A 25,170-nucleotide genomic window follows, 5' to 3' on the forward strand; every position below is an offset into this window, starting at 1 on the left:
ACTGATGTTCTGTATGTACCTGAATTAGCAAGTAATATTCTTTCTGTTAAAAAGCTTGTGGATATTGGCTGTACTGTATATTTTGACAAAAAGAAATGTATCATTCAGAAAGGGGGTGAGGTCTGCATGCAGGGGTGTCTTGTAGATTCACAATTCATTATTCAGAGCGATTATGCAGGGTGTGCTGTGTTGAATGCTGAGAGACAAACACATCACGGATGTGTGCATGATTGGCACCGGAGATTAGGGCATGCAAACTATGAAACAATTAAGAAAACCCCTACATATTGCGAATAATTGAAACTGACAGATTGTGGGCAACTGATGGATTGCGATGCCTGTTGTAAAGCGAAAGCAACGGTTGCACCCATTAAGAAAGCACTACAACTGCTCCATACCAACTGATTCATGTTGATCTGTCAGGGCCAATACAGAGTTCACGTGGAGGTGCGAGGTACTTTATGGTCGTAGTTGATGATTTTACGAGGTTCTGTCATGTTTATTTGCTTAAGAGAAAGGATGAGGCACAACAGAAGCTGCGTCTGTTCATCAAAAGAATTGAAACACAGCATAACGTTACTGTGAAAGCTATACGCTCAGACCAGGGTGGGGAATTCACGGGCAAAGCATTGCATGAATTCCTGGAAAGAGTAGAACAAAACTTCACGGCTCCATTTTCTCCGTTTAGTAACGGAATTGCGGAGAGACAAAATAGGACACTTCTGGAGTCTATGAGAGCCATGTTGGGGGATTCCAGCCTAGCAAGCTCTTTCTGGAGAGAGCGCATCTTGTATGCGAATTACATACACAACAGGGTGTTGCACAGTGCGATTGGGATGTCTCCATATGAAAAACTCATGGGAAGAAAGCCTAAGGTGCAACACATTGAGCGGTTCAGAGCTCGATGCTGGGTTCACATTCCACAGGGAAAAAGATGTGGTAAACTGGCTCCCAGAGCACAGGAAGGGTTTGTGCTGGGTTTTCAAAATGCGTATTACAGGGTGTGGGTTCCTCAGACACAGCAGGTTGTACTGAGCAGAAGCATTAAAGTCTCAGACAAGCCTTGGGACCAAAACCAAACAGTTATACTCAATGGGTCAGACAATGCACCAACACAAGGGGTGAAAACAGAAGAAACACAAATTCCACTAAAAGATGCTTTAAATGAATTAATATGGGGCAAACATAAAACAAAGAAAAGAAAGGCTGATGATCTGACATCATATGAGCAAGCCATGCCAGGTACGAGCGCACGAAGCGGTGGTACTGTGGGAGCCGATGCTCCAGTTCCCTTGAGGCGCTCTGAGAGGGCTAACATTGGGAAGCCGCCTGACAGGTTTACAGTGGGAATAGTCAGCGGCCCGGGTGTTTACAAAGAACTTGACGTGGATGCAGAGACATTATATCTGACCTGCGTACAACCAAAGTTCGGTGATTAAAGTGTAAAGGAATTTCTTTGTAAACTGAAACATGTAATGTATGTAATGCTGTAAAAACTGTAACTGGAAACTGAAATGTAAAAGTTGAAATGTATTGAACTGAAACATATGTGGTCTTGATGGAAAGGTGGGGCCTGTTGACCCACAGGCATGACTATCACTTGTGTTTCCATCAAGCCTGAAGCAAGGCAGAGCAAAGCAGGGGTTAAGCTGCCTGCAGAGCCCTTGCAGAGCCTTGGCAGGGCTCAAGGCCAGCACCTGCTGGTGCCAAGGCAACCAAGGGAGATAAAGGCTGGGCAGTTCTGCCAGCGAAGTGTGGGGGAAGTTCCAGTGGGGAAGCAGCTTTGTGGAAGAAAACGTTCTTGTTAGGAGGTGTCTTGTTCGTGCGGGAAAGTGAAACTGCTTGTATGCTTGTATGCCTTAATGTCCAAAGTAAAGGACTCTTAAACCTAGTGAATCTGACTGTGCTTGGATTATTGGCCGACTTGCTCTCACCTGTAACGCACCGGTCACGCAATTTCCACACACACCAACAGGGGCTTTGTACTACGCTTCAGCAAATGACAGCTGCTTTTGTTGTTAACCATTCTCAAGACAATATGCTTGTAATGTTTCTAATTTATCCAAGAGACAACCTTGCACCTAATGAATTCATGCAAGTTCTATGAGCACCAATTAAAGTGTAGCGAAATTCTGTTTTACAGGAGGAGGAACCTATGTCCTCCAGATGTTATTGGACTCCATCTCCTGTTGTCCAGCATGGTCAATTGTCAGGGATGATGGGAGTTGTAGTCCAGCAGCATCTGGAAAGCCATAGATTCCTCATCCTTACACAAGGATATCAGCTACATAAGCACTGCAGACGGCTACTTGCTTTCTAGGCTGAGCAATTCAAAAGACCCACCTTATGCTGTGCTGCAGGTGGTAGATCAGGCGGAAATGTCCCTCTGCCCAGCTCTACTAGATCACAGTTTACTGAATGTGAGGGCATGTGGGAAGCTGGCAGGAGCTAATGGAAAGCCATGACACAGGGTATTCCGAGGGCAGGGAGGGGGCAGACCTGAGTCAGCCTGGGATCACAAGCCACTACTATCATGCAATGGCATTGGCCCCACATATGGCTCAATCTTCTGCTGCATCAAGCAGCAAGGCTGTAGATGTGGAGGTGGGACTGCTGCTCCTCAAAGTCTTGCCAACAGTCTTGCCAACAGGACAGGGGAGTTTGGATTTTGCCCTTAATTTATATATGTTGGATCAGAAATGAGTTCAAAGGTATTTACTTAAAGGTTAGTGTTAATAGAATTGAAGTGCACACTTTGTATCAGTCCTTCCTTATTATGTATCAGTCCTTCCTTATATAGATAAGACAGTTTTGAAAACAACAAACAGAACTTCACTCAAGTTTGCTCTGGATCCCTATAAGGATTCCGTTAATCACCTAAAAATATATATGAACGTAATTGTGATTAACCAAACAGAGGTTTTTATTATATTAACAAAACGTTTCAGCTTCTGCCTTCATCTGCCTTCATCAGGTTCCTTTCTGGACTGCTGCCGTAAAGCGGAAATCACCGTAAAGTGGAACACATTTAGTATAATGGGGCGCATCATGCAAAAATGCTGCAAAAATGCCGCAAAATGCTGCAAAAGCGCAAAACTGGCTTTAAAACAGGGAATTTCCTGCTGTCTCATTCGCAGAACGCCGGAAAGGGTAAGCGGGGCCCTATTGTATGCCATAAGTACTTCCTTATATCTATATCTATATCTATCTATCTATATAGGGACTAAATAGCTTTTGCCTCATAGGTATTATAATATGTGAGTTAAATAAATCAAATACAGTTGACTCTGTTCACAACAAATGCTGACCAAGTTCCCCTGATGCCAGCAAGAAAAATGAGTGCAAAAAAATGGAGCAGTGAATAAGGCAAATTCAATAGTCTCTATTTTGTTTTCATTTCACTAAGAGGAAGTGATAGGACCAGCCCTACTGTTAGGTAATGTGAAGCAGCCCCCTCATACAATTTGGCATATGCCTGTCAATTGTTACACAGCAGAAACAAATTGATCATTGCTGCTCTTTTCTTCACTAAGTGCCTCTGTCTTGGATGTTTGTTACCTAGAAACTACCATAATTTGAATTCTGCTGGGGTTAAGCTAGCATTTCAATATTTAGGGCTTTGCTGCAAAGAAATAATTATGTAGAGATTTTATTTGCCACCAAAACTGTGGCAAATACAATCAGTGGTTATATTTCAATGTGTCTTCTATTTTAAATCTGAAGAGTGTAAGTTGAGCTGTTGATACTTAAAATGGCAGACATGTTGAAATGCAACAGCCTGCCACTTGCCATGGTTAAAAAGGGTTCAAGAAAGATCTAAGATTTTCATCTAGTAATAAGGATGGATCACTGTTTCTGTTTGGGGGACTCTTTGGAACAGAGTGGTCAGTTGTGCAGAGAGATGCAGAAGAAAGGAGGAATTTGCAAAAATCACTCCTTTTCACTTCACAGAAATCATCACTGGCTCAAAAAGCTTCCCAACCAAGCTGGGACAAAATTGGATACAACCCTAAATGTTGGGTGCAATATGGCCTCATATTGCAATGCCAGAACGTAAAGTACAGCTGAAACATAAACAGCAAAGCAAGGCTGAAAGCATGACTTGCTGCTGAACTACAGTGTGTCAGATGGAGAGGAAATGAAATTTTACTTTTAAATTTCCACACTGTTTTTTTTTTTAAAGAAAAGGGATTTGTTGGTGGTAGGAGGCACTAAATTATATAAAACACAGTAGTGTGTAACTTTATAAATGACAGACTTTTCTGGCCTGTGTTTTATGTCCTGGAATGGTCCAGTATATCAGAGGTCCATGCTATGAAGTGTGTGTTCATAGAGGTATAATCCTATAGTCACAAGCCCTTTAAACCATGGACAAATTAGCAATAGTATATAAAAAAGTACTTGCTATAGACTGAAATAGTTTGTCTCTCAGCAGACAGAAAAAAAGTTAAATGCTTTCCAGACAGATTATGAATTAATTAAGAGCCATAACCTCTCCTATAATTTCACCTCAAGCTCCAGAAACTTTCATTTATTGAGATTTTCTAACTCATCCTGTCTCTGGGGGCATGGGGCAAGTTTATAAATATGAAAAGAAATCTTAAATGCAGGCTGCTCAAAATAGAGTCACTATTAAGAAAAGGGCCAGTTCACATACTCACATAGTTAGCAATCCTTTCTGCATCGTGGAAGAGTGGAATACACATCCCTCTTTGCACCACCTAAGGCAAGTAAAGGGGAACATGGGTCCCTCCAGATTTGCCAGATGTTAATTTCCATCATCCTTGACCATTGGCCATGCTGGCTGGGGTTGATGGGAGTTGTAGTTCAACAACTTCTGGAGGGCCACCAGTTCCCCATCTCTGTCCTAAGGCAATATGTAAGATAAGCAGTTTACAAGGATGCCCACGTGTTAGAAATCCTGATCAGGTGATGCTTGACCTTGAAAAGGAGTATCAACATCATATTATTTATTTATTGTTTATTTATTATTTGATTTATATCCCACCCTTCCTCCCAGCAGGAGCCCAGGACGGCAAACAGAAATGCTAAAAACACTTTAAAAACATCATAAAAAGACCTTAAAATACATTAAAACAAAACAACGTTAAAAACATTTTAAAAAAAAGCTTTAAAAACATCTTTTTTAAACAAGGGTTAAAAACATATTATTAAAGAAAACATATTAAAAGCAATTCTAACATAGACGCAGACTGGGCAAGGTCTCAACTTAAAAGGCTTGTTGAAAGAGGAAAGTCTTCAAAAGGCGCCGAAAAGATAGCAGAGATGGCGCCTGCCTAATATTTAAGGTTTATGTGCAGAAGCAGCTCATGGGGGTGGGGAGGCAATCTGCTGCACTACCTTCCCAGCAGGTGGGTCACTGTTGCTTATGGGGAAAGGCAAGGGCAAGGGCAAGGCGGCAGGGAGGCCACATGATCCTTTCTGTTCCTCTCATGCTCTCAGGCATTCCATTCTTTTGCCAAATGGCCTCCCCTGTGCCCCTCTGATAATTTAGTTATTTAAAGATATATATCCCACTTTTTACTGAACATCCTCCACAAAGCAGTTTGCAATCTCCAATAAAAATCAACTCCACTTGGCACTGAAACATTAAAAAAAAATGAAAAACAACATTGGTGCTTGCTTCACCTGTAAGGGAAGAGAATTCCAGATAACTGCTGCCATACAAGTCTAAAAGCATATGCTTGAGTCAGAGCATGCTTTATCACATGCTTTATCTTCATCCACAGATTTAAGTGAGTGGGATGAGATGAAGGGGAGCAGGCAGCGTCTCAGACACCCTGGTCCAGAACCATATGGGGCTTCATACACCAATAGTAAAACCTAGCTCTGTATTGGCAGCTAGTGCAACAATTTCAGCAGAGTTCTCACATGTTGTTGATAGGTTACCCTAGAGAGCAACTGTGCAGCAATGTTTTGCATTAACTGCGGCTTCTGGACCAAATTCAGGGGTAGACCCATGTAAGATGCATGACATTAATCAAGTCTAGAGGTTACCATTGTTGCCAAGCTATCCCTTGTCATTGTTGGCATATCAGCTGAATCACACCTAGACACCGAAGACACTTGAGTCTCCAGTAGCAAGGCTAGATCAAATAATACCGCCAAAATATGCACTGCTTTTTTCAGAGGGAACACAACCCCAAGCAGAACAGGCAACTGAGTAATTTCCTGGACCCAGAATCCATGCACTGATAGTGCCTCAGGTGTGGTGGAGGATGCTAGCCCTTCACCAGCATTGAAGTAAGATTCTACTTGTTATCTAGAGGGTTTTTTTAACCACCAAAGGTTTCTGAATGAGATCCTTGAAAACTCTAGTTACAGTTAATCCACTATAAAAGAATCTGTGCTCATTACCAAGAAACATGTTAGAAATCCTATTGCTGTTAGAAGAATGAATATACGTTTTTGCGTTTTCCACATGTCCAAGATCAGTTTCACCATAGTAGGGATTCAAAAATAAGGTAACTGGCAATCAAAACTACCCTTGAACTCTATTGCCATATTTTATCATACGGCCTGTCCATACCTAACTGCAAACTCCACGTTTTCCATATTTAGTTGGTGGCCTCAAGATCCATACATGTCCTGTTCGTAGTCGGATTATTGTGAAAACCCGATTATCAAGCATCTGTACATGTTGACTTTTTATGTCTAAATTACTTTTGTATTGGCCACTCCCCTAAGTCCACCCCTTTTCAGTGATTGGTCCATAACGGGAGAGAGAGGGAGGGAGAGGGAGAGAGGGGGAGAGGGAGAGGGAGAGGGGGAGGGGGAGAGGGAGAGGGAGAGGGGGAGAGGGAGGGGGAGAGGGAGGGAGGGAGGGAGGGAGAGGGAGAGGGAGAGGGAGAGGGAGAGAGGGAGAGGGAGAGGGGGAGAGGGGGAGAGGGAGAGAGGGAGAGAGGGGGAGAGAGGGGGAGAGAGGGGGAGGGAGAGAGAGAGAGAGAGAGAGAGAGAGAGAGAGAGAGAGAGAGAGAGAGCGTGCGTGCGTGCGTGCGTGCGTGCGTGCGCTGCCTGGCTTTTTTTGGCTCTCCCTCCCATCCCCATCAGCTGTTGGGCAGGAACAGAGAGGCTTCACCTGCTGCTGGATCGGCTGCGAGATTAATGCCACATTAAAGTACTAGAGCTTGCTCCTCCCCCCCTTTACCCCTATCAGCCCAAGGAAGCTCAGTTAAAAAACTCCTCCTTTAAACTCTGTGTTTTCAATTAATTGTTTGCGTAATATTGCAAAATAGCTTTTAAGTCTGTGTTAGAATTGCTTAATATGTTTTTAATTATGTTTTAACCCTTTTTAAAAGTTGTTTTATAAAAAAATGTTTTTAACACTGTTTTAATGTATTTTTCAAATCTGTTTTTATGATGTTTTAAAGTGTTTTTAGTGCTTTGTTTGCCGCCCTGGGCTCCTGCAATACAGGCTCATCCCAATGCAATACAGTTACAGAAGCCAGAAGAAGGAAGTACCCCAAGTACCCCAGTTCAGTACCACAAGCAGGAATGAACTCTAAGTAACAAGGAGGCATGGACAGAGGGTGGATCCAACCTCAGTAGTGAAAACGCATCTGGCTATTGGTGGGAAGGAGACACGGGGCTTGGAATCTGACAGAGGAACACCCATGGGCCACCTATTGCAGGAAGGTCCATGGCATTTCCTCTGAGCTCATGGACATTAATGAGATTGATTATTGATACAGGAAAGTATATTGGGTTTTTTTGGTGTATTTCTAATGCAGATTTGTGAATGTGAAAATCTAGCTTGCAATGTCATATGGATGACGGTGAATTAATGACACAAAGCAATAACATTGCAGGTTATACAGTTGTATGGACGGGCCCATAATGTGAACTAACCACAAGAGCTATATTACTAGCTTGTAGGGATACAATATTTTGCTGAAGAAACAATTCTGGTATCAAGAACTGTGAAGTAAAAGATCTACTTCTGTCCTGCAGTTGAGTTGATGACATATTGCTGTTCTTGTTTTGCAATCTTTGAGGAAGCTAACCAGGAAGTAAACTGTTCTAGTTCTTTTTTTCACCTTCCTTACAAGGATATGAATTGATGACACTGTCCTAGCTACTAAAGAACATGAATCCAACAAAATGTTCCCATCTTCCCCATAAGAAACAGGGTTAGAGCTGATTTAGATGCCTGAGGTGGGTGTGTAAGAACATGATATGATTCAGAGGTAAGTTTTGATGCCTCAGGTAAGCATGTAGCAACTTGATTTGAGGACACTGTCAATGCTGTAGCATCTGAATCAAGTACTGCAAAGTGACTGCTGACAAGAACATTAATCTCAATAGGGAGTCAATTCTGCTGTTTAGATTTAAGCACAGAGGAACCAAGTATAGTGCTACCTGTGCCATACCCTTTAAATGAAATAAAACTACTGCACCTTAAAAAAAAGTAAAAGCAGTATCACAAATCCACTATTAAAATTCTATAAAATAGAAATGAAACATTAATATTGTATTTAAAAAAAGATCATGAAAATGTGGATCCAGACCCTCTGCCAAGACACTCTTTTATATTACAGAGTCTCAGGCTTCATAAGGAATGGCATTAGCAAAGAATTCTATTCATATTGTTTCCCCTTCTTAGACCTGCAGTTCTTGGTGGCTACAGGCTGCATTCCATGGACAATGAGCCAAAGGACAAATTATTTTTGGCTCTTGCCTTTTAGCTTGCACAAAGACTTGTGCCTTAGGTGAAGCACTGAATTCTTATTATCTGAGGGAGACAAGAAAAAACAATGCAGGGTGACTCTACTCGGCCTTCTCTTGCTCAGCTCCACCACAAGATTCAGCTTCCAGTCCAGTCAGGTTCTGTACACGGAACTGGGACAGGCATTTTCTTGTTCTTCACCACACGCAGCAAAATGTCCTGGGCCAGCCCTGATGCTTCTTAAAAGACAAGTCATGACTAGACTAACACGCAAGAGAGTACCTTCCCCACACAGTATCACCAGTTATGGGTTACCACCAGTTAGCTCTTCCTTGTTTATGTAACAGTTCAATAACCTAGTTTTATCTGCCGCTGCCTCTGCCATTTTATCAAATTGATTAGCACTAAAATCATTGCGGTCAATGGGCGAAATAATACGCAGACAACAGCAGCTATGGTTGAATAAAGGGCCACTTTATTAAATTACAAACAAAAACTTTTAAAGTGACCTGCAGAGGTGAAACCTAAGTGCAGGAACTAACTATAGGCAAGCAGCTTGCCCTACAGCTCTCGGGCGACCAGCCCCTACTGGGGCTAAGGGCAAGCCCCTTCTGCTTACCCCCTGCCCTGGCCACACCTTGTAGATGAGTAGGGAGGCCTTCCCACATCACCAACCCCCCCGGGGCCGTAGAACCCTCAGGTGGATGAGGTAAGTTGGCCCCAAAAGCAGCCCATATCCTGTCCTTGGGCCGTAAAACCCTGAGAGATAGGCCTCCAGAACCACTAATCACCTCCAAAGGTGCCTAAGGGGGCCACCTAGCTGTCATTACCTATTTCCCCTCCCGCACTTTATTGGGTCTGGGTCCCAAACATGCCCACATTAATATTTTGATTTGAACCAAATTAGTCATATTAGCCAAAATAAACCTATTAATCACGAAACCCCCTAACCCAGTTCCCTCCATCCCCCAAAGTGTGGAGTAGGCAAAAAACCTGCCCGCCAACAAGGGTGGGCAGGATAAAAATTCCTACTCGGCCCCGAAGCGACCATGGGCACACCTTAAAAGAGGGAGGGTAGGGCGGGCATCACAGCCAAGAGGAAAATGGAGGGGGCGGTGCGGGCTTAAATAAGTTCTTGGCTCCGCCTCCTCCGTGCGGCACGTCACGCGTCATCTCAGCGCACGTGCGACGTTGCCCTTCCTAAAAATGGCTTCTGCGGCTTCGTCCATGGCCGCAATTTACGCTGCCACTCCCCAGCTTCACTCAGGTAAGTGGAGCTGCGTATATATGTCTACTCATAACTTTCACTAAGTTCAATTGGGCTTACTCCCAGGTAAGTGAATACAGATTGCACCCTGAATATATTTTTTTAGTTACTTGGAAGCTTTGCATGTTCAAAGTGTGGAATATAAAATGTAACAAATATATGTGGTTAATACTGAGAGAAGTTATTGGACGTCTATGGGCAGGGGCCCATCAAAGGAATCCACCCCTACCCTTCTCTTTCTTTATACAAACTAGGGTTGCCAGGCTCAGGCCCTGAGACTGATCCTGTATCTTTAGGAGAAGAGAAAGTCAGCCAAGTGCAGGTGTTCTTGCAACACTGTAATGGGAAAAACCACAAGGTGGAATTCTCCCATCATCCTGCACAACTTTTAAAGATACAGAAGTCCTCTTGGTTGCCAGCCTCCAAGAGGTCTTCTGTATCTTTAAAAGTTGTGCAGGATGACGGGAGAATTCCACTTTGTGGTTTTCCCATTACAGTGTTGCAAGAACACCTGCACTTGGCTGACTGTCTCTTCTCCTAAAGATACAGGATCAGTCTCAGGCCATGAACCTGGTCCTTCTCCTGAAGTTTTCTGTCTAGCCTGATAAAGACCCCAGCCCACCCCTCCACCACTACTCATCACCCATCTGCCAAAGCTCATTTTATAGAAGGATCTGAGGCACGTTCAAGGCCAGTTCCCACAGTTATGTAACTCCAGCTGTTTTTATTGAGTCCCTACCAGCAACCCCTGAAATGGGGCCCTGATTCTGTATCTAAGTAGGTAGGAAACAGGACACAGCAAGGCAGTCACGAATAGTCCTTCACAGTGGTAGATGTGGGGAAGCCCTACTATTTGATAAGACCCCCAACTTTATCACACATTATAAGGTAGGAGTTGATTATTGTACTGATTGCTTGTACTGAGCCCTAGTCACAGCTCAAGACATTCTCTGAATATGCATCACTATCTATTAGAGAGGGTGTCTGAATAATACTGCATTAGAGAGAGTGCCTTAATAATGCTGATAATACATGCCTTAAAAATAAATACAGACACTATGTGCTTGTTCTGATTTAGACATGGATCATTTCTTTAAGTAATTAATTACTAATTAAGGAATTATTGCATTGCAGCATGTGGTGCTAATAAAATTACTGGAGGGTTTGAGCAAATTCTTTAAGAAAGTAATTCTTATTAGTTATAGTCAAAATTATTTGTTACTTTAATTAATCCTTGGCAAGACATCAATTAGACACAAAGTAGTTTTATAGCTGTACATTCTAACCTAATTGTGCAATTAATAACAAATGAGTCACTCTTTATAAGGGTGATATTACTTTAATAAAATTAATCCCAAACTATTCTATCTGCAATAGTTGTGAAACTGGACAAAACAAGAACCTATATGTCCTTGAAATATTATACAACAGGTGCCAAAATTTATCAGTTTTTCTGGAAGTACTAAAAATTTCACCAAAGACTCTATAGCTTTAGATTATTACTTCATTTAATATTTATTATTATTATTATTAATAGTTTCTTGAATAAATAATACCCCCTTTTGGAATAGGGTTGCCAGGTACAGGGCCTGAGACTGATCCTGTATCTTTAGGAGAAGAGAAAGTCAGCCAAGTGCAGGTGTTCTTGCAACACTGTAATGGGAAAAAACACAAGGTGGAATTCTCCCTTCCCCCTGTGCAACTTTTAAAGATACAGAAGACCTCTTAGAAGCCAGGCCTGGCAACCAAGAGGTCTTCTGTATCTTTAGAAGTTGTGCAGGGAGAAGGGAGAAATCCACCTTGTGGTTTTTCCCATTACAGTGTTGCAAGAACACCTGCACTTGGCTGACTTTCTCTTCTCCTAAAGATACAGGATCAGTCTCATGCCCTAAGCCTGGCAACCCTATTTTGGAGGGATGTTCACACTTGCATATTCATTTCTTTATGGCTGCAATGAATCACTTTTAAGACAGATCAGGAACCATAGACAGAGCTTTTGCATGATCACTGACATTATTTCAACCAAAGTACCTTTCAATAGACCCAGTTTGCACATTCACCTGAAAAGTCATCAAGTGGTATCATTCAGTTTATGAGTCATCAAATAATATACATGAATGTGTGAATTAGGCCTTTGTGTCCATTCAAGGGAATATTGTCCTGAAAATCGTCCTAATTTTTTTTTTTAAAAAAAGAACTGTTTGGGGTAATTTATTACCAAGTGTCCATGCTGATAGCCTGACAAATCACCCACAGCAATCCTGGGCTTTACTTCCTAATCTTTGGAAATAAATTAAGAATTAGCTACTCTATAAAGCCAATTTAGGAATCTAAATTTTAAAAATAGTCCCAATTAGACAATATTCATCCTTCTTTCTTACAAACTGTCCTTTATTATATTCATGAATCAGCTTTGTTTGGAACCTCAAGATATATTTAGGCCATGTTCCAGGTAATAGAAAATATTTAAAGATAAAATTTCATTGCAATTTCAGTTCAAGCCTACCAATATCTAAACAGAAATAAGTCCCACTGAGTTCAGTGGAACTTACTCCATGGATTGCAAAAGCTTCCCTACCCCCCTGGGTCACCATTTATCCCCCCACCCCACAGACTAGTTGCTAAAGCTCCCCCTGCCCCTCACATGGGTAACCAAAACTTGCTGTTCCTTCCCTTCCAGCAAAGTCATGCTGCAGTTCACAACACCACTTTTGGTGGCACTGTGAATGCACTGTGACACATACATATATGAAGATAAGAATCTGTATAAACCAGAAACTCATGAAAATATGCCATGGCAATAATTTTGTTGCTTATTAGATTAAAAGACTTACTATAACATACAGAAAAATGATAGTTAATAGTGCAATCCTAGTGCAAATTAATAGTGCAATCCTATATATATCTTCTCAGAAGTAAGTCCTATTGCGTTCAACGAGGCTTACTCCCAAGACTGGGAACAGAATTGTAGCCCAGTACTCCTCCCCCCAAAAAAACTTCAAGTTTTGCGTACTAAGATAATAGTAACAAATAATAAGGCAAATAATATGGATGGTAGAGACATTTCATTTCTATGTGTTTTACACATGTGGACCTGTGACAGGGCCTTTTCAGTGGTAACTCTGTTTGTGCAATGCCCTCCCCAGTGAGGTGCATCTGTCTGACATTATTGACTTTTAGGAGGAAATTGAAAACATTTGTGTAGGGATGGAAGGATCTGACAATTTTAGTTCTTAGTTTCTAATTTTTCTGATCTTAAATTCAGTTCTCCACATTTCTGCAGCAATTTGCAGTTTTTAAAAAACTCTTCATGAAAATTCTTCATCATTTTAATGTGAATTTTTGTATGCAGTTTTTTTGCAAGCACATTTTTGCAAGCAATTTCTCCTAATATAATGCATTATGTATGTTACTTTCACAAATATATTTATTTTTATGCACACTTTCTCCTGATATATGCATTTTTGTCAATGTTCTTTGGCTGGAGAATTGCATTGCAAAAGTCAGGTGCATGTGCATTTCAAAGGATGGCTGTGTTTTGGTTCTCATATTGTTTTGGAAAGTGTGAATTTGATAGATTTGGCAGTAAATGTAAACTGAATCCAATTTCTCCTTTATCCTTACATTTCTGCTTACCCAGGCATCTGATGACTGAAGGAGACTGTTCCTGGCAACCTGGAGATCACTGGATTAAAGAATGTTTTTATGCATAACAGATTTTTTAGAATGTTTTAACTTTTTAGAATGCTTTTAAAAAATTGTTTCATTGATGTCTTTGCTGCCCTGGGCTCCTGCCAGAAGAAGGGTGGGATATAAATTCTATTATGATTATTATTTTGATTAATAACAACACCAATAATAACAACAACAATAATAATTTTGTTGTTATGTGCCTTCAAGTCAATTACGACTTATGGCAACCCTATGAATCAGCGAACTCCAAGAGCATGAACCACTCTGTTCAGATCTGGCAAGTTCAGGTCTGTGGCTTCATTTATGGAATCCATCTCTTGTTTGGCCTTCCTCTTTTTCTACTCCCTTCTTTTTTTCCCTAGCATTATGGTCTTTTCTAGTGAATCATGTCTTCTCATGATGTGTCCAAAGTATGACAACCTCAGTTTCATCATTTTAGCTTCTAGTGGTAGTTCTGGTTTAATTTGCTCTAACACCCAATTATTTGTCTTTTTTACAGTCCATGGTATGCACAAAGTTCTCCTCCAACACCACATTTCAAGTGAGTTTATTTTTCTCTTATCTACTTTTTTCACTGTCCAACTTTCACATCCATACATAGAGATCGTGAATACCATGGTCTGAATGATCCTGACTTTAGCGTTTAGTGATATGTCTTTGCATTTGAGGACCTTTTCTAGTTCTCTCACAGCTGCCCTCACGCCAGCCCCAGCCCTGCTTCTGATTTCTTGACTATTGTTTCCATTTTGGTTAATGACTGTGCCAAGGTATTGATAATCCTTGACAAGTTCAATGTTCTCATTGTCAACTGTAAAGTTGCATAAATCTTCTGTTGTCATTACTTTAGTCTTTTTGACGTTCAGCTGTAGTCCTGCTTTTGTGCTTTCCTCTTTAACTTTCATCAGCATCGTTTCAAATCATTACTTGTTTCTACTAGTAGTATGGTATTGTCTGCATATCTTAAATTATTGATATTTCTCCCTCCAATTTTCACACCTTCATCTTGGTCCAATCCCGCCTTCCGTATGATATGTTCTGTGTATAGATTAAACAAATAGGGTGATAAAATACACCCCTGTCTCAAACACTTTCTGATGGGGAACCAATCGGTTTCTCCATATTCTGTCCTTACAGTAGCCTCTTGTGCAGAGTATAGGTTGCGCATCAGGAGAATCAGATCCTGTGGCACCCCCATTTCTTTTAAAGCATTCCATAGTTTTTCATGATCTACACAGTCAAAGGCTTTGCTGTAATCTATAAAGCACAGAGCGATTTTCTTATGAAATTCCTTGGTCCGTTCCATTATCCAATGTATATTTGCAATACGATCTTTAGTGCCTCTTCCCTTTCTAAATCCAACTTGGACGTGCTTTTAAAGTGCTTTTAGTGTTTTTGTTTGCCACCCTGAGCTCCTACTGGGAGGAAGGGTGAGATGTGAATTTAAAAATAAATAAATAGATAGATAGATAAAATATAGTGAGAGATATTGGCTATGTCCAACACTTTTTAAAAAATGTATTTGTAAGTCCTATAAGAACCAATTATTAATCACAATATATGCTTAGACCTTGAAAGAGTGATGTATGAAGAAGTAAGTTTTTGCATATATAGCTGCTGCTGGGACAGGAATCACATGTGCGAAAAGATGCCCTTTGTGTGTGTTTCGAATGAATGAATGAATTAAATCTTTTGCATTCAATACCTACATCTGTCTTGCCACCTAGTTCTGTATAGAATATAGTAGAGATAAGATACATGTTTTGCAAAATTCATTCTTTACCCAGTTGAAATCTATGAATGCCAGTAGTTACTGAATGTTCTCTGGAATGCCACTTCATTGTGATGAGTTAAATATTCCAGTATTTCAGAGCATCTGGCTCTTAGAGCGAAAAGTATTTAAGGCCTCTGCTATGCAGCCTTTGAATGCTGCTGTAATTCTGAGACATGTTCCAAAGCACAAGCAATTGATCATAAAAAGAAGAAAACCCTGCACTAATGATATTAATTGACAAAAACCAGGATGTCTGTCGAAGGAGAGAAACCTTGAAAGGAAACTACATGTTTTGAAGGTCAAGGCTCGGTGTAGTATGATCCCTACCATCTGAGTTCAGGGTGGTGTGATTCTTAGACTGTCATATGCACTCTCTCTTTGGAAAATAATAGGCAGGAGAAAAGCTTACCCAACAGGGAGCCAAAATGTAGTTAGCTTTATAGAAAATGAAAAGGCACCACTGTATAAACTTAAGATGACCCTTAATTTTCCTTCCCCTTGACCCACACATGTTCAAAGTCAGCATCAGAAGTTTAGTGGTTCTGGGAATGAAAGTAATGCAGCAACCAATAAACTTTAATGGTCTAAGAGTAAACTGGAGAGTACAGCCACCGTGCCCAATGCCATTGCTCAAGCATGGTATTGCCCAACTTTTAACTTTTTCAAACAGAAGTGACTCTGGCTGTTTATTTTAGCCACAAGAGTGGAAATTCTGAAAAGTATATTTGTAAACTGTGAAATGAGAAAGAAGAGAGGGGAGAGGGACAGAGAGAGATTGAGGGAAATATTAAAAGTATGTTTTTGAATGAAATACAAAATGGCATAGGTGTCAGGTACACTTGCTTTGTAGTCATGCTTACTTTAGGGATGTCTGAGACAACTGAATGGTTTTTCCTGCAAAGGATTTGTTGATCTGGATCTTTATTTCCCAGTGTTAGGGCTTATAAAACATAAGCATCAGAACTGATAGTACACATGTGCAGCCTAAAATAGGGCAGCAAAGCATGCATTTTGAAACTGAGTCCAAATATGAACCTCATAGCTATAATAGCCAGCCTGGGTTTTCTGTACTGTTTTGCTTTCCCCTGCCTGTGTTTTGTGTATCATCTAGGCTATGTTCACCCCATACATTTATTCCACTATTATTCCACTTTAATCAGTCACAGCTTCCCCTCAAAGAATCCTGTGAAGTGTAGTTTAAGAAGGGTGGTAAGAGTTGTTAGGAGCAGTGGTGTAGTAGTCCAGGTCTTGTGGGGTCTAAGACCCCTTACTTTTTTGGAAGCAGCGTTCCTATATCTCCAGCATTCTATGAGCCAATCAGCATGAAAGGGGAGTTTGTTAGCCACTGAGAAGAATCTTCTAACACTGCTTCCTTGTCCTTTCCTGCTGATTAGATCCAGTCAGAGTAAAAGAAGATGAGTCAGCCACTGAGAAGGCTCTTCTTAATAGCTAACACACTTTTATTTCATGCTTATTGGCTCCTAGTGACTTCTGTTGCAGGAGAAGGCATTAACAAGGATTACATTCTCAACCCAGCAGCAAAAAAGGGACCCTGCATTTCTGAATTTGCCACTACAGTACTGGTTAGGAGACTCCTATTCTCCTTACAGTGCTAGAATTGCCAGAGAGTTTAACAGCAGTAATATAGTGGCAAATGCAGAAGTGCAAGGTCCTTTCATGATAGTCATGTCATGCCCCCTCCCAGCTACACCCCTCACTCACTTGCTTGCTTGCTCTCACTTGTCATCTCAACACTCCTCAGTTTTTCCCACATGTGCTTTTTCCCACAACAGTACACTTTCCTAGAAGCCAATCAGCATGAAAGGGGAATGTGTTAGGTACTGAGGAGAGTCTTCTCAGTGACTCTCTTACCTCCTTTCACTCCGATTGGCTTCAATCAGCAGGAAAGGACAAAGAAGCATGTTAGACAATTCTCCTCAATGGCTAACACACTCCCCTTTCATGCTGACTAGCTTATAGGACAATAGAGACATAGGGACCCTACTGGGACCCTGCTCCCAAAAAAGTAAGGGGTCTAAGATCCCCCAAGACCCTGGATGACTACACCACTGTTTAACAGTCAGTCCCTCTTCCCAGGGAACTCTGAGAATTGTAGCTGAATGAGGACAATAGGGGTCTTCACAAAACTCTCAGAGCCCTTCACAAACTACACTTTCCAGGATTATTTGGGGAAAGCTATGATTGTTTAAAATGGAATCATACTGGAATAAATGTATGATGTAAATGTGGTCTATGTCTGATGAAGAACTCCAGAGTTTGCTCGCTGTTTTGTGAATTTTGGTTCGTCAACATTCGTAAAGTTATTGCATGATCGTAGATTGCCTAACCTTGGATTTCAGTTTTTTTTTTAATGGACCAACAGTGTAGGCCTTTTGCTTTGAAAATGCATGTAAAAATATATTCTTTTATATCAACATCAGTGTAACTAGAACAATAATATCCAAAAGGCTGTCATGTAGGTCTTTCTCTTTCTTTCTTTCTTTCTTTCTTTCTTTCTTTCTTTCTTTCTTTCTTTCTTTCTTTCTTTCTTTCTTTCTTTCTTTCTTTCTTTCTTTCTTTCTTTCTTTCTTTCATTCATTCATTCATTCATTCATTATTTTCACTGATTCAAATACAGATTCTGGGGTGTGTGGGTAGGTGGAACAGGACAACCACCATAAAAATGAGTTATAACAAAATAATAGCACTCTACAGATATCTAATTAAAAGAGGTTCTCTGCCTTTATGGAAGAAACCATTTTGTTTCCCCTCATTAAAGTGACCTAACCACTTACTTGGGGGATTTACTCCACCCCTCCCTGCTGAATGATGTAACCATCCTAAATCACACCATGAGGAAATGAGTTGTCTTCTACCTTTCTCTCCTGCCAAGTCAGTCACAAAGGTCATGAAATCCGAGATTTCATTATTTCCATGAAACAACATATTTCATAGCACTTTGTCAATTCACACCCATGAAATCATGTGAAACATGTTGTGAACATTTCCACTGTGATAAATTTTTTTGCAATTATAGCAAATGCTAGGAATGAGCAACAAGGAATGGCAATGACCCTTTTGCCTGCTTTTGAGCAGATATCCTTTAAATATCTGGGTGGCCATTGATGGAGACTCTGGGGACCGACTGTGAGTTATAATGATAATGGACCTTTGGCTTGATCTAGTAAGGAAATCATTGTCTTCTTATATATACAAATTGCAAAAATATGAGCCCAGGAGACAAGTGACATCCTGAGTTTTGAAATGCCCAATAAAATAAAAGAGAGCCTTTTCAGCCATGGCCCCCAAGCTCTGGAATGCCTTACCCCAAGAAGCCCACTCTGCTCCCTCCCTAATGGTTTTCTGGAGACTTCTGAAAACCATCTTGTTCTGGAAAGCCCTTGGGAGGGGCTGAAGGTAGAGTCTCTCTCTGTGTTTGCGTGTGTTATGTGCCTTCAAGTCGATTACAACTTATGGCGACCCTATGAATCAGTGACCTCCAAGAGCATCTGTCATGAACCACTCTGTTCAGATCTTGTAACTTCAGGTCTGTGGCTTCCTTTATGGAATCAATCCATCTCTTCTTTGGTTTTCTTCTTTTTCTACTCCCTTCTGTTTTTCCCAGCATTCTCATCTTTTCTAGTGAATCATGTTTTCTCATTATGTGTCCAAATGATAGCCTCAGTTTCATCATTTTAGCTTCTAGTGATAGTTCTGGTTTAGTTTGATCTAACACCCAATTATTTGTCTTTTTCGCAGTCCATGGTATCCGCAAAGCTCTCCTCCATCACCACATTGCAAATGAGTTGATTTTCCTCTTATCCACTTTTTTCACTGTCTAACTTTCACATCCATACATAGTGATCAGGAATACCATGGTCTGAATGATCCTGACTTTAGTGTTCAGTGATACTTCTTTGCATTTGAGGACCTTTTCTAGTTCTCTCACAGCTGCCCTTCCCAATCCTAGCCTTCTTCTGATTTCTTGACTATTGTTTTCATTTTGGTTAATGAGTGTGCCAAGGTATTGATAATCCTTGACAAGTTCAATATCCTCATTGTCAACTGTAAAGTTACATACGTCTTCTGTTGTTGTGACTTTAGTCTTTTTGACATAACTGATTTGATTCTCCCACCCTTTTAGTTTTTGCCTCTTTAGTCCCTTTCAATATCACTACCCTAAATATTTTTAAAAGTTTTTTATGTAGTTTATCTGTTTTAATGTTTTTGTGATTTTATTGGGCATGATTTTATTATGAGCTCCCCTGACTGCCCTATTGTAGGGTAGAAGGGCAGGATACAAATGTTTAAAATAAATAAATAAATAAATAAATAAAATGATATGGCACTGCAAGAGCTACTGGAATTTAGTGATCAAGATTATAATCCTAAACGTACAGCAGGGGTAGCCAATGTGGCACCCTCCAGATGTTGCTGGAGTCTGTCTCTAGTCAGCACCCCCTGAAGGGCCAGTGGTGGGAAGGGATTATGGGAACTATATTCCACAGCAAATGGAGTACAGCATGTTGACTCCCCTGACTTATGAGAAGTTAGCTAGAGTGCAATCTTACGCCAGGCTGAGGAGAGTTAGTATATGGCAGATCTCTAGCTGAGCTGGCAGGGTCCTGGCTTAGCCGGGCTATTCTAATGTAAGTCCCTCATGCCATCTCAGGGAATGTGTAGCCACATGGCTTGTTCTGAGTCTGCTAAACCATAGCTTATTGACCTGAGATTGTTACATCTGAACCAGGTTACTGAGCGGAGCTGGACCCAACAGGCAACTAGCAGAATGGGAGAATTGAGCATGCTCCCTACGACTCCAGTGCCAACCTCAGTGGTTTTATAGCAGACACTCAAGGACAGTCAGACAAGTGCTGTCCTGGAAACCCTAGAAGTTGAAGATGCAAGCGATACATATATTATTGTTATTGTTATTATTTTAAAAGGAGATGGTTCTCTGATGCTGCAAATGCTGAAAAACACTGAGCTGGCCTGAGTTTAGCCATATCTAAGGCTCAACATGATCAACTGGTGGGGCTGAAAATTGAGTGGTTGAATATGTCCTAAATTTCTCCCCATCTTGCTAGTTCTCTGCATGTAGGTAACCAGCGCCGCCACATGAATTCTGAAGTAGCACCAAGCATGAGACATTTTACCTGCTGACTGTATAAATTGGCCCTAACCTGCACACCCCATGACAGGTGATACAGCTGCCCTGCTAGACTAATGCCCTTCCCGTGTGCAGGATTTCATTCACATTTGTATCAATAATCCAGCCATAAAATACCAGAAACACTGCAGCTATCTGCAAATAGGTGTCATGTATCCATGGTAAACTGGGCTGGAGAGTCTGGTTCATTGTATTTATTAGTGTTTCACACAGAAACCTTCAAGGTAAGAGCGAACAAAGAACTGGCTGTGCATGGTGTATTTTCCCCCCCACCTCTGAAGCATCTGGGTGTAAGCCTTACTTTGTCAGCAACCATTGTGTTTATAGGCCTGTTTTACTGGGAACCTGCTGCTTCTCACAATGTTTCCTGAGTGACTGTCTTAGTAAAAACTGCATCTGGAAATGACGAGAGCACAGCTGTAAATCTGAAAAGCAGCTTGCAGTCCTAATAGCTAGCAGCCCCAGTATGACCAACCTGCTGAATGTTGAAAAGACTTAGAAAGACAATACTGAAGTGATGAATACATTTCTGAGAATCACAGTCATGTTTCCTTTTTTTGCCCATTTTGATAAAAGACTCCATGGAGTGTTTTTTACTATGTGTTTCTCCTGTCTCTGTCCCATCTGGAGACAATGGGCCAGACTAAACATGATGGCAGCAGCTCTGTGCATTTCAGCAGAAAACAAACCTAAGCACACAGAAAGAGGAGGTCGATTGTATTTTTAACAGAAATGGTGTTTGGGGAGGGAGCATTAATCATCGCCCTCTTACATGGCTTTCCTCCCCAAAGATTTTTCTCCATGTAAGTTTCTCCTCAGCTCTGCCTAGAGACTAGAAATAACCTTGTGTAATGAGTAGGGATGGAGGATAAAGTGTGCATATAAATACATTATAGTAGTGAAAATAACCCTAATTATTGCTATATATGAGGGGAAATTACTTACAAAAATGTCTATATTTGTCAAAACTGCATGGATTTATCAGGAGAAATTCACATTTAAAAGCTGAAGAATTTTCATAGGGATTTTGTTTTTAATTAAAAAATGGAAATTGCTGCAGAAATGCGGAGAAGTAAATTTAAGATAGGAAAAATGAGACATGTAGAGAAGCAAAAATTGACCGTTTTGTCCATCCCTAGTAATGAAAAACCACCCCACACTCTCCAGAACTACACAACTCAGGCTAATGATCCTCCTCAGTCATAATCCTCAAAAGAATAAATGCATAAGCCCTGAATTGTTTTGCTTTGCCGCAGCATCTGGGAAGCAGGGCTGTCCCAAGACATTTTGATGCCTGCAGCAAAGGACAAGAATGCACCGACTTGTTCTGATGCAAGTACTGACCTCAGGCTTTGCCACCCTGGACAGCTGCATGCACGGCTCCAACTAAATACTGCAGGAGAGGAAAGCTCAGATGTTGCTTCGGCAACAGTTACTTTCAGGCCAAACCTTATGGAGGAGCTGCAGCTCTAGGTAGCTCTGCCTTCACTGGGAGGTGCCTCCTTATTTAAAGGGGCTGTGCTCTGCAGGTGAGGGCCTTCTGCAGATATCTTATCAGGATGTCCGTTCTGCACAACATAAGCAGACCTTTAGTGTTGTGGCACCTACTCTTTGGAATTCCCTCCCCTTAAGTATTAGACAGACACCATCTTGGTTATCTTTTCAGCACCTACTGAAATCCTTCTTCTTTCAACAAGGCTTTAAGTAGAGATCTTATCCCAGTCTGTGGAAAGTGCTTTTTAAGACGTTCTTAAAGCTTTTTTAAAATATGTTTTTAAAGGTGTTTTGTTTTGGTCGCTCTGGTAGATGATATGTGGAGGGCATTGGATAGGGGTGAATACACCTTCCTTGTCCTCCTGGACCTCTCAGCGGCTTTCGATACTGTTGACCACAGTATCCTTTTAAACCGCCTAGAGGGATTAGGAATAGGAGGCACTGTCTTGCAGTGGTTCCGTTCCTATCTCTCAGATAGGCAGCAACGGGTGGCATTGGGAGATGAGGTTTCAGACCCTTGGCCTCTTCATTGTGGAGTGCCACAGGGTTCTATCCTCTCTCCCATGCTATTCAACATCTATGTGAAACCGCTGGGAGCAATCATCAGGAGTTTTGGGTTGCAGTGCCATCAGTACGCAGATGACACTCAGCTCTATCTCTCCTTTAAGTCCTCACCGGAGTTGGCTGTGAATACCATGTCCAAGTGCCTAGAATCCGTAAGTGGATGGATGGGAGAGAATAGGCTGAAGCTGAACCCCGACAAGACTGAGGTATTACTTGTGGGAGATAAAAGGAAGTTAGGAATTACTGACCTGATGCTTGATGGGGTAAGTTTACCCCTGAAGGACCAGGTCTGCAGTCTTGGGGTCATACTTGACTCCCAGCTGTCCATGGAGGCTCAGATTACAGCAGTGAGCCGGGCAGCTTGGTATCAATTACATCTGATACGGAGACTGCGTCCCTATCTTCCTGTTCACCTGCTCCCTCAGGTGATACATGCCCTGGTCTCCTCTCACTTAGACTACTGCAATGCGCTCTACGTGGGGTTACCCTTGAAAACGCTCCGGAAATTACAGCTGGTACAGAACGCGGCGGCTCGCTTGATTAAGCATAGCCGTCGCTGGGATCATATCACCCCAGTGTTATTAGATCTTCACTGGCTACCAGTTGTCTACCGGGCCCAATTCAAGGTGTTAGTGTTGACCTTTAAAACCCTATACGGTTTTGGCCCAGTATATCTGAAGGAACGCCTCCAGAATCACCGATTGTGCCGCCTGACGAGATCAGCCTCGCAAGACCTTCTCTTGGTCCCACCGGTGAGAACAGCTAGGCTGGTACGGACCAGAGAGAGGGCATTCTCTGTTGTGGCCCCCACCCTCTGGAACTCTCTCCCTTTCAATCTCAGACATGCTCCCTCCCTGTCCAGCTATCGCCGAGCCTTGAAGACCTGGCTGTTCAGGCAGGCCTACAAGATTGGGACAGATTAATTTATGTTCTGAATTAATGAATGGTTTTTTAGCTTAAAATTTGATTATGTTGATCTATATGTATTGTTTTTATTCTTGTTGTTCATCGCCTAGAGTGTCCCTAACCCGGACAGATAGGCGGCTGAATTTTTTTTTTATTATTTATTTATTTAATATGTTTTTAAAGATGTATTGTTTTATTATGTTTTAAAATGTTTTGTTTTAATATATGTTAAAGTCTGTTTTTTAAATGTTTTAGAGTGTTCTTAATGTTTTGTTTGCTCCCCTAGGCTCCTTCTGGGAGGGACATCAAGATAGAAATTAAATAAATAAATAAATCCCCACTACAACCCTGTGAGGTAGGTTAGGCTGAGAGACAATGACTGGCCCAAGGTCACCCAGTGAGCTTCATGGCTGAGTGAGGATTCAAACTTTGATCACCCAGGGCCTTGTCCAACCACTACATCACACTGGCTCTCCTTCCTGGAGATGCTGAGGATATATATATATATAAGAAATATGAGGAGAGATTAAGTGAGACAGGTTCCTTAAGGGTCAGGCCCTGCACTGGGAGGTGGCAAAGAGGGATCAAAGGAAGCAAATATCAGGGAAGGCAAAATAGGTATTGGTGGCAGAGCATATAATTGTTTGGCATGGAGCCAGCCAGCCCCAGGTTAGCCTTAGGAGTGGCCAAATTACCTCACTTGGAAAGAAGAGCAAGGGCTTGGAGCAGGAGAAAAACAAACATCCCTTCTGGGAGGAAGGGCTAGTGGGCAAATTGTCTAAGCAATATCATGTAGGAAGATCTGGACTCCATTTAACTTTAATCCACCACTGAAATCAAGGCTATAGGAGCAACGTTATATTCATGTGAAGGGAGGAAAGTTGCCTTTCAGATTGCTGTTGAGGCAAACCTCACTCAGTCCTCTACTATTCCAAAAAGTCTTTGCCACCACACCAAAGAAAACTTGTGACACAGATATGGAATAATGTTATATTTATTAAAATATTACACACTAAATCAAATTCAATTCAGCCAATTAATCAAATATAAAATACTTCGGGCAGGTGAGGCTAAACCTAAGTGGGAGGGTATACTCCCTCCCATTCTGAAGGCAAGTAATTCTCCTCAAACTGTAACTCCCCAGTCAAGGATGTGGGAGAAATCCTCCCTCCTTGCTATTGGAGTCAGGTATGTGGTTCCAGCCTCTGCATCCTGGCCCCGCCGTACAGGCGTTCACCATGATGCGCAAGCCAGTCCCACGAGGACACTTCCCATATCCGCACCAGACATTAAGCCCTGATGTTTCCCTAGGGAGTGCCCTTTACCAGAATGCCTCGACCACCTCAATTTTAACCCCAATATACCTCACCTGCCTGAATTCCATGCCACAAGAGGGGATCAGCTGAAGCTTGGTCCCCTCAACCCAACAAAAATAAAGCCCCCAGACCCAACCTAAGATCCTCCAGTAACAAATCACACCCACGCTCTGAGAGATGAACCCCATCATCTCGAAACAAGTATGGAGAATGGAACTTAATCCTATCATGAGGAATGAAAGCCCCACCGAGAGACAAAACCAAATCTCTAACTTTTCTATCGACCCATTTTCTAGACCTGTC

At 41.6% G+C, this 25,170-nt stretch overlaps 1 long non-coding RNA gene across 1 annotated transcript in view; it reads right to left on the reverse strand.

The window, feature by feature from the left end:
- Nucleotides 1-22,015, reverse strand: part of LOC133388484 (uncharacterized) — a 54,552-nt gene extending 32,537 nt beyond the window's left edge. Inside the window, exon 1 of the long non-coding RNA XR_009763826.1 lies at nt 21,932-22,015. This is a non-coding gene — a long non-coding RNA (uncharacterized LOC133388484). The remainder of the gene's footprint in view (nt 1-21,931) is intronic.
- Nucleotides 22,016-25,170: the final 3,155 nt, after the last annotated feature.

The sequence above is a fragment of the Rhineura floridana genome, chromosome 7 (genome assembly GCF_030035675.1).
Source record: "Rhineura floridana isolate rRhiFlo1 chromosome 7, rRhiFlo1.hap2, whole genome shotgun sequence".
NCBI classification, from domain to species: Eukaryota; Metazoa; Chordata; class Lepidosauria; order Squamata; family Rhineuridae; genus Rhineura; species Rhineura floridana.